The following is a 13,674-nucleotide window of genomic DNA, read 5'->3' as shown; positions in this document are numbered from 1 at the left end:
TGAATTTTCAAGGTTTTGTAAATGCTAATTCCTAACTATATATGGTCTATACCCTATGGTTTTTTCAGTGAATATATATATATATATATATATTCACTGAAAAAACCATAGGTTATAGACCATATATAGTTAGGAATTAGCATTTACAAAACCTTGAAAATTCACTGAAAAAACCATAGGTTATAGACCATATATAGTTAGGAATTAGCATTTACAAAACCTTGAAAATTCACTGAAAAAACCATAGGTTATAGACCATATATAGTTTATTTATTTATTTATTTATATGCTTCTATAGCGCCTGAATAGACCCCCGAAGGGGTATCTCTGCGCTTTGCCATCCAGGGGAAACCTGCTGCTGTACCCGGACAGTGCTAATAGATAGTGGGGGAATGAAATTAAATGCTAGTTAGGAATTAGCATTTAAAAAACCTTATTTTACTCACACAAAACCATTGAAATTCCATATATAGTTAGTTGCACTAACTATATATCGCGCACCCGCAATCCACTGCTGATGATGTCACATATTACATCATTCATGACATGGTCAGTGACATCACTGATGACATCACTGATGACATCTCAAATGACATCACTGATGACATCATCCAGTGACTGTGTGTTTCTGTAAAGTTTAAATATGTTTTACATATTGAAGAATGAGTAGATGTAGAAGTGTCTGGATGAAGGATTTAGTAGGTGCGTGACTGACTGTATGAGTGAGTGATTAAATGTGTCTCACTGAGTGCATGGGTTAGTGACTAAACTGTCTTAATTTGTGCATCATTATGTCTGTTGTTCTGTAAACTGCTGCATGTGTTGATCAGTAGCTATATGAGTAACTATATGGGTTATTGATTGATTGCCCAAGTATTTGTATGGGAGACTGAGTGTGTGTGTGGCTGGCTGGGAGGTGTGTGACTCTGTGCAGATCAATGTGTACTTGTATCAATGATTGTATAAGAGAGTAATTATGTGTTAGTATATGTTTCAAAATGTAAGGTGCTCTATGTTTAACTGTATAGATTAGAACATGGAAGTGTGATTGATTCTTTACAGGACTGACTAGGTGTGTGAGTAACTCCATGGATGAGTGACAGAGTGTGAGAGTCTGTATAGGTGTATGAGTGCATATGATAGTGTTGTAAAGATGAGTGATTGTATGTATGAATGATTGTATGGGTAAATGAGTGAATGTGTGTGTAAACATAGGAATCACTGAGTGCGTATGTAGTAACTAGTATTGGTGTGTCAATGGTTTCAAAAATTATACTCTGTATTTAACACTGGGTGTAACAGAGGTTATATTAAAGTGTGAGGAGATGCATTGTATTGTCACATGAATGATATCATCAGTGATGTGGTCATTGATGTCAAATGAGATGTCATCAGTGATGTCATCAGTGATGTCATTTGAGATGTCATCAGTGATGTCATCAGTGATGTCACTGACCATGTCATGAATGATGTAATATGTGACATCATCAGCAGTGGATTGCGGGTGCGCGATATATAGTTAGTGCAACTAACTATATATGGAATTTCAATGGTTTTGTGTGAGTAAAATAAGGTTTTTTAAATGCTAATTCCTAACTATATATGGTCTATAACCTATGGTTTTTTCAGTGAATTTTCAAGGTTTTGTAAATGCTAATTCCTAACTATATATGGTCTATAACCTATGGTTTTTTCAGTGAATTTTCAAGGTTTTGTAAATGCTAATTCCTAACTATATATGGTCTATAACCTATGGTTTTTTCAGTGAATTTCAATGTTTTTTTAATAGCAAATATCATAAGCTGTCGAATGTCAAGTACGTGGTAAGTAAAAACATTTTCGTGTTTATGCACACTGATCTGCTTTGAATGCTGCCCCCCACCCCTCATTTCTATTAGGAGTACTCTCTCTTTGCAGATAGTGAAGGGTAGTTAACGCAGCCCTTTGCCCCCTTTGTAATCCGTCGTGCCTGCTTCTCTCTCCATTTGATTGATTGTTCTCTCTGGTTCATTCTCTATTTACAAACAAGCACAGAGTCGCAATACTCTGTTTAGTCTTTGCAGATAGCGAAAAATCGTGTAAAAAAACAAAAGGAATCGAGCAAAATCAGTAGGCCACTAATGGGATCTCTTTTTGACCTCGCTAAAATAGAAACATTAGGAACAACCTGTTGAAAATAGCAATGCGTATGTATATAAGCGGCGTTCATTTGTGTTCACAGTACCCCTTGTTGATTGTTTCAATCGAGCATTGAATTGTTCGAAGTTAATTCTCTTAAGGATCTTCTCTACCTGCAAACGAGGAAGAATAGGAATATTCTCTCTCCCTTTGCAGATAGTGAAGGGTAGGTAACGCAAGCCTTTAACACGTCGTACCTATTTCATTCCTCATTGATTGATTGATTGTCCGAACATTGACTGTTTGGGAATTAGTTCTTTTTGGAGGTATTCCCTGTTTGCAAATAAACGTAGGAAAATCTTTGCAAGTAGTGAAAGGGTACGTAATGCGGACCGTTCTCCCCCGTTGTAATCTGTCATGCCTATCTACTCCCCACTGATTGATGCACCTTTTTCACCCGGACCATTTACTAGAGATACGTCATCTGGCCCGACCAGAGAGCACCCCTAGTGAAAAGGACATATGCAATAATAACGAAGTGATCACTGTATCCTGTTAACAGAAACTTTACCATGAAACAACCTGGAAAGAAAAAAATAGGAAAACGAAAATCAGTAGGCCACTGATGAACATGAACTTTTATTAAACAACGAACAAAGAAATGATAACATAACGTAATGATAAAACCTATTAATGTCCTAGAAACAAGAAAACGTTAAAATATGCCAGTGGTGAGAGACCAGAAAAACAGTAAGAGAAACCAAATCACCCCTCGCTGTCCCACCGCCTGCCACGCCCAAAAAATCGATAGACTAGGGAAAATGAAAGTCAGTAGAACATCCACCCCCACTCTGGAAACTTCCAAGGTGGGGCAGGGTTCCGGCTACGCCCAGCCGGGAGCAGCCCATATAAGGCAGGTCCTGCTGCCACGCCTCGGCCAGGAGATCCTAACGTAGGGTGTAGCCGGAGGAGAGGCCGAGGCCAGCGGGACCCGGCCAGGGGATTGCCTTTACAACGCTGAACAGTTGCAGGGGGGGGAATGTCTCCTCGACCCTCCCCTCTCTCTCCCAGTCCGGCCGCGGTGGCCCTTGAGAGTTGCAGGTAGTCCCGCCACATGCTCTTCCGGTCCGACCACCAACGGTCGGGGGGCCGAGGCCGACGGGATCCGGCTGCAGCCGATAAACCAAGAAACCCGTTCATGGGGCCAGAGCCAGGGGCGTCCGGCCGACATCCACCGGAAGCCCGGCCCGAAGACGGACGGGACACTTCTTTCTTTTATAATGGCTGCGACAACACTGGGGGGGGATGTCTTGCACATGCCTCCGACCCCCCCCCCCTCGTCCTCATCGCCTGGTCCGGCCATAACAAATCTCAAGCGAGACGCCGTGGGGTGCACTGGGAGGGAGAGACGGTGCGAACAGGCCTCTCCCGCCTCCCCAGGTGGAGGCTTCCCAGCTGCACCCTCAGCGCTCCAGGCGCCCGGAAAAGGGTTCTTCCACTGTGGCCATGCTGCAACGTCTCGCCCGGCAGGGTGGAGCCCGTCCGCTCATGTGACCCCGCGATCGCCGGTAGCTGCCGAACTCTCAAAATGGCGGTCGACCTGGCAAGAGCGGGCCCAGCATAAAGAAATGGCCCGGTCACTGGTTGACTCCACCACCGTAGTCCTCCACGACCTTGAAGATTCTAGAGGAGCCGCGGGAGTCTCCGACCCCCGATGGGGAATGACTGCCATGATCGCCCGTGGAGTGACGAAACTGTATCCGCGGGACGTCGGCGCTCCCATGCTGGCGCCAGCCTCACTTTGAACTACTAGAATCCTGCAGACCTCAGTTCCGGTGAAAGCACAGTGTGACCCGGTAGGAAAAATTGTTGCACCCCCCCCCCTTTTTGACTGATAGTTCAAACCACCGATCCTTTCCTTTGCCCTTTTAACGGAACTTTGTACTGCCTCCCCCTCTTTTACATTTTCTAGAGAAAACAAAACATTAACCACTACATTAGCATAGCAGTTGACACCAGAACTGTTTTCAAATTGAAAACCAACAACATCTTCAACAGAATCCTTTTTGTTTCTGCTGTGACCCTGCTACAGCACAGGCATTGTCCCCAGCAGTAATTCTGCAATGCCGGTAAGAATAGCTGTGGTGCCTACTGGACTCACTCACCCCCGCGGCGCCCCACGCCGTTTTTTGCTGGGCGGCAACTTACTAGACATCACTTTCGTGCCATCTAGATTTCAGCGCGTTCTGCTGCCTTGGAACTATTCGCACAACAGACCGCTACTGACAAGAATATTTCATTATTGGTGCTGTCAATTTCAATAAATCTATTGGATAATTCAAAAGAAATTGCCACGGTCTCTTCGTTGTTTAAATGTTTTTACTATTTTTGTTTTCTTGTATATATTTATATGTTATTAAAGTTTTATATTCCTACTACTTTGTTGGAGTGCTATATATTTTTAATGTGACACATAATTGTAAAAACTTTGATGTACAAAGAGTCATTCCTGGAATCTTCCGCTTCAGGCTCGGTCCCCTCCCCAATCACAATACAGGATGGTTTTCAGATAGTAGGAACACGTGTGGTGTGACGGATCTCATCGGGTGTGGGCCTTGATCTACTATAACTCCTTTGAAGAGGGGTGATTCTTTACAGCTGGGGCCATAAACTACATCTGCAGGGCTAGCTGATAGCCTGGACAATCGGACACAGAGAAAGAGGAGTGTCAGAGGGTGCGGTAGTGAATAGGGCGAAAGGGAGGTGTCGGGCGGGCACAGAGTGTGATTCTCAGGGAAGAGCAGCGCAGATGGGGGGAGGTTTATTGCCCATGCATAAGACAGAGAGCGGTGGTGACCAGTGCCTAGGGAAGATGCTTGCGTGGGTGAGGAGCCATGCTACGAATCGACAGCGTGCAGAGAGTGGGTCTGGTCAACACATCTAAAATGGCTGCCGTGCACGACAAAAGTGTGGCATTTCAAAAAAGGCAAGATGGCGCAGACAATGTTTTTCAACACTTCCTCATTTCCTTCGAATCGAACGTTAACAGACGTTGGGGCATATTACCAAAGTTAAGCAATATTTATCGCTAACGATGCTTACCAACCAATTTTTTACCACTAAGCATCGTCAGAAATTATCGAAGATAAACCTTGCTATTATCAAGGTTTATCGCAAATGCGATAATAAACGGCCGCAATGCATGAATATCGCTAAAAACTCAGCGATATTCATGCATTACCGAGCTAATGCTCTTAGCCATGTTATCCACCTCCCATTGGATAACATGGCTAAGAACTGCTCAGGGCAGGTGTTACTTTTTGGAGATATTCGCGCTTAGCGCGAATATCTCCAAAAGTTGGTAATAGGAGATAGATATCTTGCATGTTGTAATGCAAGTTATTGTGGTATATGGAACTCATACCATAATCTCTCAGGAAAGCAGAAACTGATCCTTTTGGGACCGCCTAAAAAGGCCTAGGGGGTGAGGAGTACTCTACTTTGCCCCCTTTTCACGTTCCGAACTATTTTATTTTACTCTCTTCTGTAATTACACAAAATAGCAGCGATAAGATGCATCGGAGACACACAGTGAGAGAAAGGAGGCCGGAGATGAAGAAGAGATGTCAAATACACATTGGAGATAATATAGTGGCAGAAGGGAAGTAAATATGAGTAAGCTTACCATGTAACATAAAAATGTTGCACTCTATACTATAAGTCTCATTTTATACTACAATCACTTCGCTACAACCTCATAAATTAAAAATAAAAATGAATAATGTCTCAAACAATTTTTGATTTCTAAATATAAATTTATTCTTCAGAATTTTCTAAATTTGAAAGAACTAGTAACATGTCCTCATCAGCAATGTCCTCATTAAAAGTCTCCAATGATGATTCTTGTAACTCTATGGTCTCCAAACACTCGATAAATTCGCCATCAAGAGATTGATCAAAAAAATCATTCAAGTCATCTCCTCCTTGTGACAATATTTCATTATTGGTGCTGTCAATTTCAATCAATGTAGTGGAATCATTCAAGTCATCTCCTCGTGACAATATTTCATTATTGGTGCTCTCAATTTCAATCAATGTAGTGGAATCATTCAAGTCATCTCCTCCTTGTGACAATATTTCATTATTGGTGCTGTCCATTTCAATCAATCTAATGGAATCATACAAGTCATCTCCTCCTTGTGACAATATTTCATTATTGGTGCTCTCAATTTCAATCAATGTAGTGGAATCATTCAAGTCATCTCCTTGTGACAATATTTCATTCTTGGTGCTGTCCATTTCAATCAATCTAATGGAATCATACAAGTCATGTCCTCCTTGTGACAATATTTCATTATTGGTGCTCTCAATTTCAATCAATGTGTTGGACAATTCAAAAGAAATTGCCACGGTCTCTTCATTGTGAGCCATTTTATTTTGAAATTGCTTGCTGTAAATTGCAGAAAAAAATAATCACTTTCATTTATCGTTTTTAGTAATACATAATATAAAACTAACTTTATCAAGTATTTAGTATAACAGAAGGACTGCAAATAAATAACAGAAAACATTTTTCAAATTATCTTCAAGTGTACAACATAGTTCCCCTTACAAATTAACAACTCACCTTTTTAAAAGTAGCAGAAGTGTTAGTACTGTGTAAATCAAACACCAGAAATTCACCACCAAAAATTCCTCACAAATGTACCTCAGACAGTAGTATCACAAAATGGCTGTGGTTTCCTCTCATTTGACATATATACATAACCAATTAACTTTCATCACACACAAATACAAAACCAAAGTAACATTTTAATTGGTTCTAAATTTCAACACTTTCAAATGTGTTTTCCCCATGCAATTTTCCATAGGACATTTACATACGTCTACAGCCTGAATGGCTGAACGGAATTACACCAAACTTGGCAAAATGGTACATCAAACCTAAGAGGTCAGGAAGGATCTACTATGCCCCCTTATGGTCATTTCCCCCTTCGCTTTGGCCTCCTCTTGTCTCTCAATCCTACCGAGAGACAAGATGGCGGCCGCTACGGACTGTTTGGAATGTTGACAGACGCCGGAGAACCAATCAGCTTCGCAAAGCTCCGTAACGCGAAAAGTACGCGAAGCGGAGCGCTGTTACAGATATATATCTTTTTTTGAACGTTAATTTCTCAAAATCCACTGGAGCACATATATTGAGACCTAGCAAAGGCACATCGGGCTACCAGTCCCTAATATTTTGCCAAGTTTCGTGCAAATCCATTCAACCGTTCGATTATTATTATTTTGTTTTTTTTTTGCCCCGCGGGGCCCTTTTAAAACCTCCACATCAAACCTAGGGGGTCAGCGAGGATCTACTATGCCCCCTTATAGTTATTTCCCCCTTTGTTTTGACCTCCTCTTGTCTCTCGATCCTACCGAGAGACAAGATGGCGGCCGCTACGGACTTTTTGGAATGTTGACAGACGCCGGAGAACCAATCAGCTTCGCTTCACAAAGCTCCGTTGCGCGTAAAGTACGCGTCCTGGGACGCTGCCAGGTCCGCTGTTACAGATATATATCTTTTTTTAAACGTTCATTTCTCAAAATCCACTGGAGCACATATATTGAGACCTACAAAAGGCACATCGGGCTACCAGTCCCTACAATTTTGCCAAGTTTCGTGCAAATCCATTCACCGTTCGGGCTAAAAGTGAGGCCAACCGCCCTATGGAAAACTCAATGTTAAAAACACGTTTTGGGACCCCCCTTTTTTCTCGGCCCCCCCTTGACGACCCCCCCCAAATTTTCAAGGGCTACTCAGAAACAAAATGTGCCATTTTCCTGAAAATTTCAGCCAATTCCGTCCACAAACGCCAAAGTTATTAGACATAGAATTTTCAAAAATCCCATTGAGAAAAAATCCTAACTATATATACCTACTGGCGACCGCCAGTAGGTAATATAGACATATGTATATATATATACAAGTAATCCAAGTTTGCACCACACGCTGACTGGATGCTGAGCGCTTCTCGCCACAAAACTGGACACAGACCCACAAGTAAGTGCTTCAGAATGGTTTTATTTCCCTTGTGTCAAAGACGCGTTTCGCAGCCCAACAGCCGCTTGCTCACTCGACAATGTAATGTATAATAGAGATGGAAGACGTACTATACTGATAAAAGTAAAGTAAGATAATATACAGAATACATGTAAAATACAATAGCTAAAAAATATAAAATACAGTAATTTAGCAACATTTCAATAAAATATGAGTAACACTGAAATAGTGGAATACATGATTATCGTGTATCGTGCCAATTTGATGTCTTTCACGTGGATAGCTAATCATAGGTGCAAAAAAAGTGCAAAAGTAGTGTAAGTGGAATAATGAAAAACGTTTTCGTATATACTGATTTGTTTATGGAATACACTCATATGGCGACCAATTGTTAACATAGGAGCAATTTAAAGTATTCTGCAGCGCAGTACTGTTCATTTTCTAAAAGAATATTTAGTTGTTGTGCTCCCTGGAAGTATTTGAAATGAAAAAAATATAAATATATATATTTAAATATATTAGTCATCATCATTTGTGTTTAGCAATGTTTACTATTATCATGCCACGGAGCCCCATGGTATACAATTTCTCATAATGAGAAATCAGCTGTTACATCTGGCATAGTTTGTTATACCTTAGAGGTTTGGTGGCCACCAAACATAACAAAACAAAACAACACAAAACCAAAGATCAATCATCTACATTGTTTCTAGTCCAAGGTATGGTCACAGCAAAATAGAACCCTTACTACTGTTAAACCAGAAATGTTATAGTGTGTTGGCTGTTGAACACCGATTATGTCCCATAAAAAGTAGTTGACATAAAGTTCTACACGAATTGATATTCTAATTATTATCATATAGGGTGTATACCTATGCACATTCTATGTCGTTGGGGTATAGGGAAGTTGATATTAAATACTGAATCCTTGATAATAAATATTAAATAATAAATATTAAATATACATATTAAATATACCTTATTAAACAATAAAAATTTCAATTCATATAAAAAATCCAATATTTAAAATATGATTCTCTCCCTCCAATATATGTGCAAATAACGTTACTTTTATGGACAAGAGTGACAAACTCTCAAGTTCCATCAATAGTTGATAGGGTCTCAAGATAAGTAAAAGTGCAGAGTGCTGGTAAGGACCAAAATATATATTGTGGACATCATTTAAAGACAAGTGTAGAGATCCTCCGTTGTATTCAGGCCGTTTGGGTACATGGTATCAAGTTGGAGAATATAGCTGGTCTCCAGCTTTCTAAGTTTTCCCTCCCGGTTATTTCCCCTTCTGTTTGGTGGATCAGAGTCTATTAGGAAGTAGCTACGGTTCTTATTGTTGGACTGATGACATTCTTTAAAGTGCCTAGCTACTGAGTAGGTGTTTTCAATATTGCTAATCGCTCAGAGGTGTTGGAGGATTCTAACATGTGCTTGTAATTTTGTGCTACCTACATACCGTAGGCCACATGTATAAGAAAGGACGTAGACGGTATAATCAGTCTTGCATGTCAATAGTTTGGATATTTTGTAGGGCTTGGAACTAAAGGGAGTATTGTATGTTGTTGTGTTAACCCCATGGGTGCAAGCTTTGCATGTTTTGCACCGATAGAAACCTTTGTGTGTTATAAGCCACGATGTATTGGCAATAATCTCTGGACTTGGGGTAACTAGCCAATCCCTCATGGAGGGTGCCCTACTAAGAGTAATGGACAACCTCGGTGGTAGCAGGGGTCCTATTATTGGATCATTAAGAACTATTGGCCAGCTTGTTTGCAAAATGTTGTCAATTTCTTTATGTTGGCTACTGTAGCCCATAATGAGGCGAAATACTGGTGTCGTAGGTTTTTCGCCTTCTACAATGGGTGGAGGCACAGTATGATAATTGATCTTGCCGGCATTTAGTTGACTACGGTCAAATGTTTGGGTTTTGTGTATGGCTTGTTCCACAACTTTAAGGGAGTATCCACGGTTCAAGAACCACTGCTTACTCTCTTCTTGAGCCTTAATTAATTCAGTGTTGGTGCTGCAGATACGTTTTAGCCTGAGCATTTCTCCATAAGGAATGCTATGAATCAGGTGGCGTGGGTGGGCACTCGTGGCATGGAGTACTGAATTGCCCGCCGTTTTTTTGCGGAACAATCTAGTTTTAAGTTTGTTTCTCTCTATGTACACCTGAGTGTCTAAGAAATTGACACTGGTTTCACTAATGGTGGCAGTAAAGTGAAGATTAAGCGAGTTCTGGTTAATCTGAATAACAAATTGTTCTGCCTCAGTTTTAGTTCCCTGCCACACAATAAATAGGTTGTCAATAAAACAAAGCCACACTTTGATCTTATTATTCATCGTATCTGCATTTTGTACTTTGAGGACCAGCTCCTCCCACCTGCCCATGTGAAGGCAGGCATAAGTGGGGGAGAAGCTGGCCCCCATAGCAACTCCCTGAATTTGTTGGAAAAGTAAATTGTTGAACATAAACATGTTGTTATGCAAACAAAAGTTTATCATGGCTATCAGCATTTCACTGTGCGCATTGTATATTTATGGTCTTGTAGCCGAGTAGAACTGAATAGCAGCAATACCATCATCATGTACAATACTTGTATAAAGTGATGACACGTCTAGTGCAATTAGTAACAGATCAGGACTCCATGTGATATCTTTGATTTTACCTATGAAGTCACTGGTGTCACGGATGTATGAGGGTAGATTTTTAACATATTCTTGTAAAAAGAAATCTACATATACAGAGGTATTTTCCAGTAGGCTGTCTCGAGCAGTTATAGTAGGGCGACCTGGGGGTTTCTTAGAGTCTTTGTGGATCTTAGGAATAAAGTAGATAGATGGTATCGTGGGATTATCTTTCTTTAAATACTTGTATTCCTCCGCGCTGTTCAGGTTCTTGTGTCGCCATTTGCACAATTTAGTGTAGTAAGCTTGGTAAGTCGCTTTCAGTGCTGTTATGTTCGTCCTTGCATAGCAGTTTTTATCGTTTAGCTGGTTAAATGCCTCCGTTTTGTAATCCTGTTGCGCCCATAAGACGATATTACTGCCCTTGTCACTGTTCCTGCTCACAATGTCCTTGTTACTTTTCAATTTGGTCATCAATTGTTGGAACTTGACGTCTTGACTGCGATAATGTTTTGTGGTCATGTTTGTTTGTTTATTCAATTTTTTGATTTTATTTGTCACCACTTCATGAAACGTATCGATCGAGTCATGTACAGAAATGGGCATAAACGTTGATTTGGGTTTGAGGTTTGAGAGCCCTATGGTTTTTGAATCCCCTCTAGTTTTCTCTATAGCAGGTGGAGTTGTCAAACTAGTGTTCAGGTTCGATGTATCGTTCCATAGGCCTTCCAATTCCCTGATAAGATTTGAGTCAGAGGATGTGTCATATAGTTGACTGGATTGATTTGATTGATTGGAACCCTGCGTAAAGTCAATTTCACCGTCATGTTTACTCTTTAGCGTGTAAATTTTCGTTAATTTTAATTTACGCACCCCTTTATAGATATCCATGCGGACATTGGCGTAGTCAAAATTATTGGGTGGACAGTAGGAAAGGCCCAAACTCAAAGTTTTTACTTCATCTGCTAATAGTTTGACCGGGGATAAGTTTACTACGGTTTGATTTATTTTTTCTTCCAATAGTTCCTTTTTTTCTTGTAGTTGCTTCTGCTGTTTGCGGTTTGCTTTTCGTCTCTGGCCTCGTTTGAAGTTTGCCCATTTGCCCCTGTTTTTTGTGGAATTCGGGGCCTGAGTTTTGCTAGTCTCTCCTCGCGCAAAAAATTCATTTCTTCCCCCGGGGATGGTTTATTTTTGATTGCCTCGCTCCTGAGGTCTCGCATCTCAGTCTCCGACTCACTATTTGAAGAGCATTGGCCCACCAAAGAGGAATCACTCTTATTGCCATTTCTCATTTGGATATTATTTGATGTGCTAGCTTGTGTTGATCCTTTCTTTGAGTGAGACTTATGCTTGGCATCAAACTTTTTAGCGAACGTGAAGATTTGACCAAGTTCGTAGTCGTTCTTATCTCTTTGAAGTTTTTGTGCCTTACGTTCCCTGATTTTGTCTTCTTCCTTTTTAAGTCTGGCCAGCATATCTTTGCGTAGTTTGCTTAATTCTTCAGCTGGTGCCATTGCTTCAAGCTCTTCATTGATTGTATCTATCTCTGTGAGGAGTCGCGCCCTGTTGATATCTGCATATTTAATCAACAGGAGCGTCAGTTTGCGCGACGAGTCTAAATTGCACTCTGCCCACTCCTTCATGAGCGCGGGATTTGGTTCCTCGTATGTGGGGGCCGTTAAAATTCGTAAAGCTCGTGGGATACGCCCTACTTCAATGTAACGCTGCAGAGAGCGGGATTCCCACCATTTACTGGTTTCCATTTTCATTTTATTTTCTAGGACTTTAATTTTAATTTGCAATGAGCTTGTGTTAACATTGGTCCCAGGTTCTTTTTCCTTTACGTTGTGCACGATTTGAGGGGTATTGGAGAACATCTCCGTAGCCGCCGCCTCCCTCTCCCGCAATAAGTCGGATGACATTTTGGGATATTACACTATAAATGTCCGCACTGCTTACTGGCCCTTATGCAGTATAGCCTGTGACTGCAGATTGGAGCACACTCCTCCACCCCAGAATGCCACCGTATTCGTTACCTGGATACAGTTTGTTGCCTTCGGATTAATCACCTCGTCGTCCGACTCGGGTGAGGTCCGCTGGCTACCAGGAATCACTTTCAGGTTCCGGGGGTTAGGCGTTCAATTCTGTCTTGGACAATGATTACTCCCAGGTTGCCCCGGAAGTGTTGCTCTGCCACGAACGCCAACCTAGAAGGGAGGAGGGGTCTGTGTACGGCTGAACGGAGCTCCAACCGTCAAATATGCAAGTAATCCAGGTTTGCCACATGTGCTGACTGGATGCTGAGCGCTTCTCGCCGCAAAACTGGACAAAGACCCACAAGTAAGTGCTTCAGAATGGTTTTATTTCCCTTGTGTCAAAGACGCGTTTCGCAGCCCAACAGCCGCTTGCTCACTCGACAATGTAATGTTGCTCAGGTAGTGTTTTTAAATTGATAGTGCTGATTACAATCGTGCAACCACGTGATCAGCACTATAATAGAGATGGAAGACATACTATACTGATAAAAGTAAAGTAAGATAATATTCACAATACAATATATATATATATATATAACCTACTGGCGGTCGCCAGTAGGTAGTTATAGTTAATACCTAGGAAATCCGCAACATTCTATTTGGAATAACTTCAGCACCGGTGGACGAATCTTCGCAAATTTCTCCAAGAAAGTGGCCTGCTCCGCTCCGCTCCTTCCCTGAAAGCTTGGGGGTGATTCCTGAAGCGGGGCCCCAAAACGTGTTTTCCCCATGCAATTTTCCATAGGACCTTTAGCCGGGGCTACAGCCCAAACGGCTGAATGGAATTACACCAAACTCGGCAAAAAGGTAGCGTTCTGTTCGCAGATGAGCCTT

This window comes from Lissotriton helveticus, chromosome 8, assembly GCF_964261635.1.
Source record: "Lissotriton helveticus chromosome 8, aLisHel1.1, whole genome shotgun sequence".
Classification (NCBI taxonomy): domain Eukaryota; kingdom Metazoa; phylum Chordata; class Amphibia; order Caudata; family Salamandridae; genus Lissotriton; species Lissotriton helveticus.
This window is presented reverse-complemented; position numbering follows the sequence as displayed.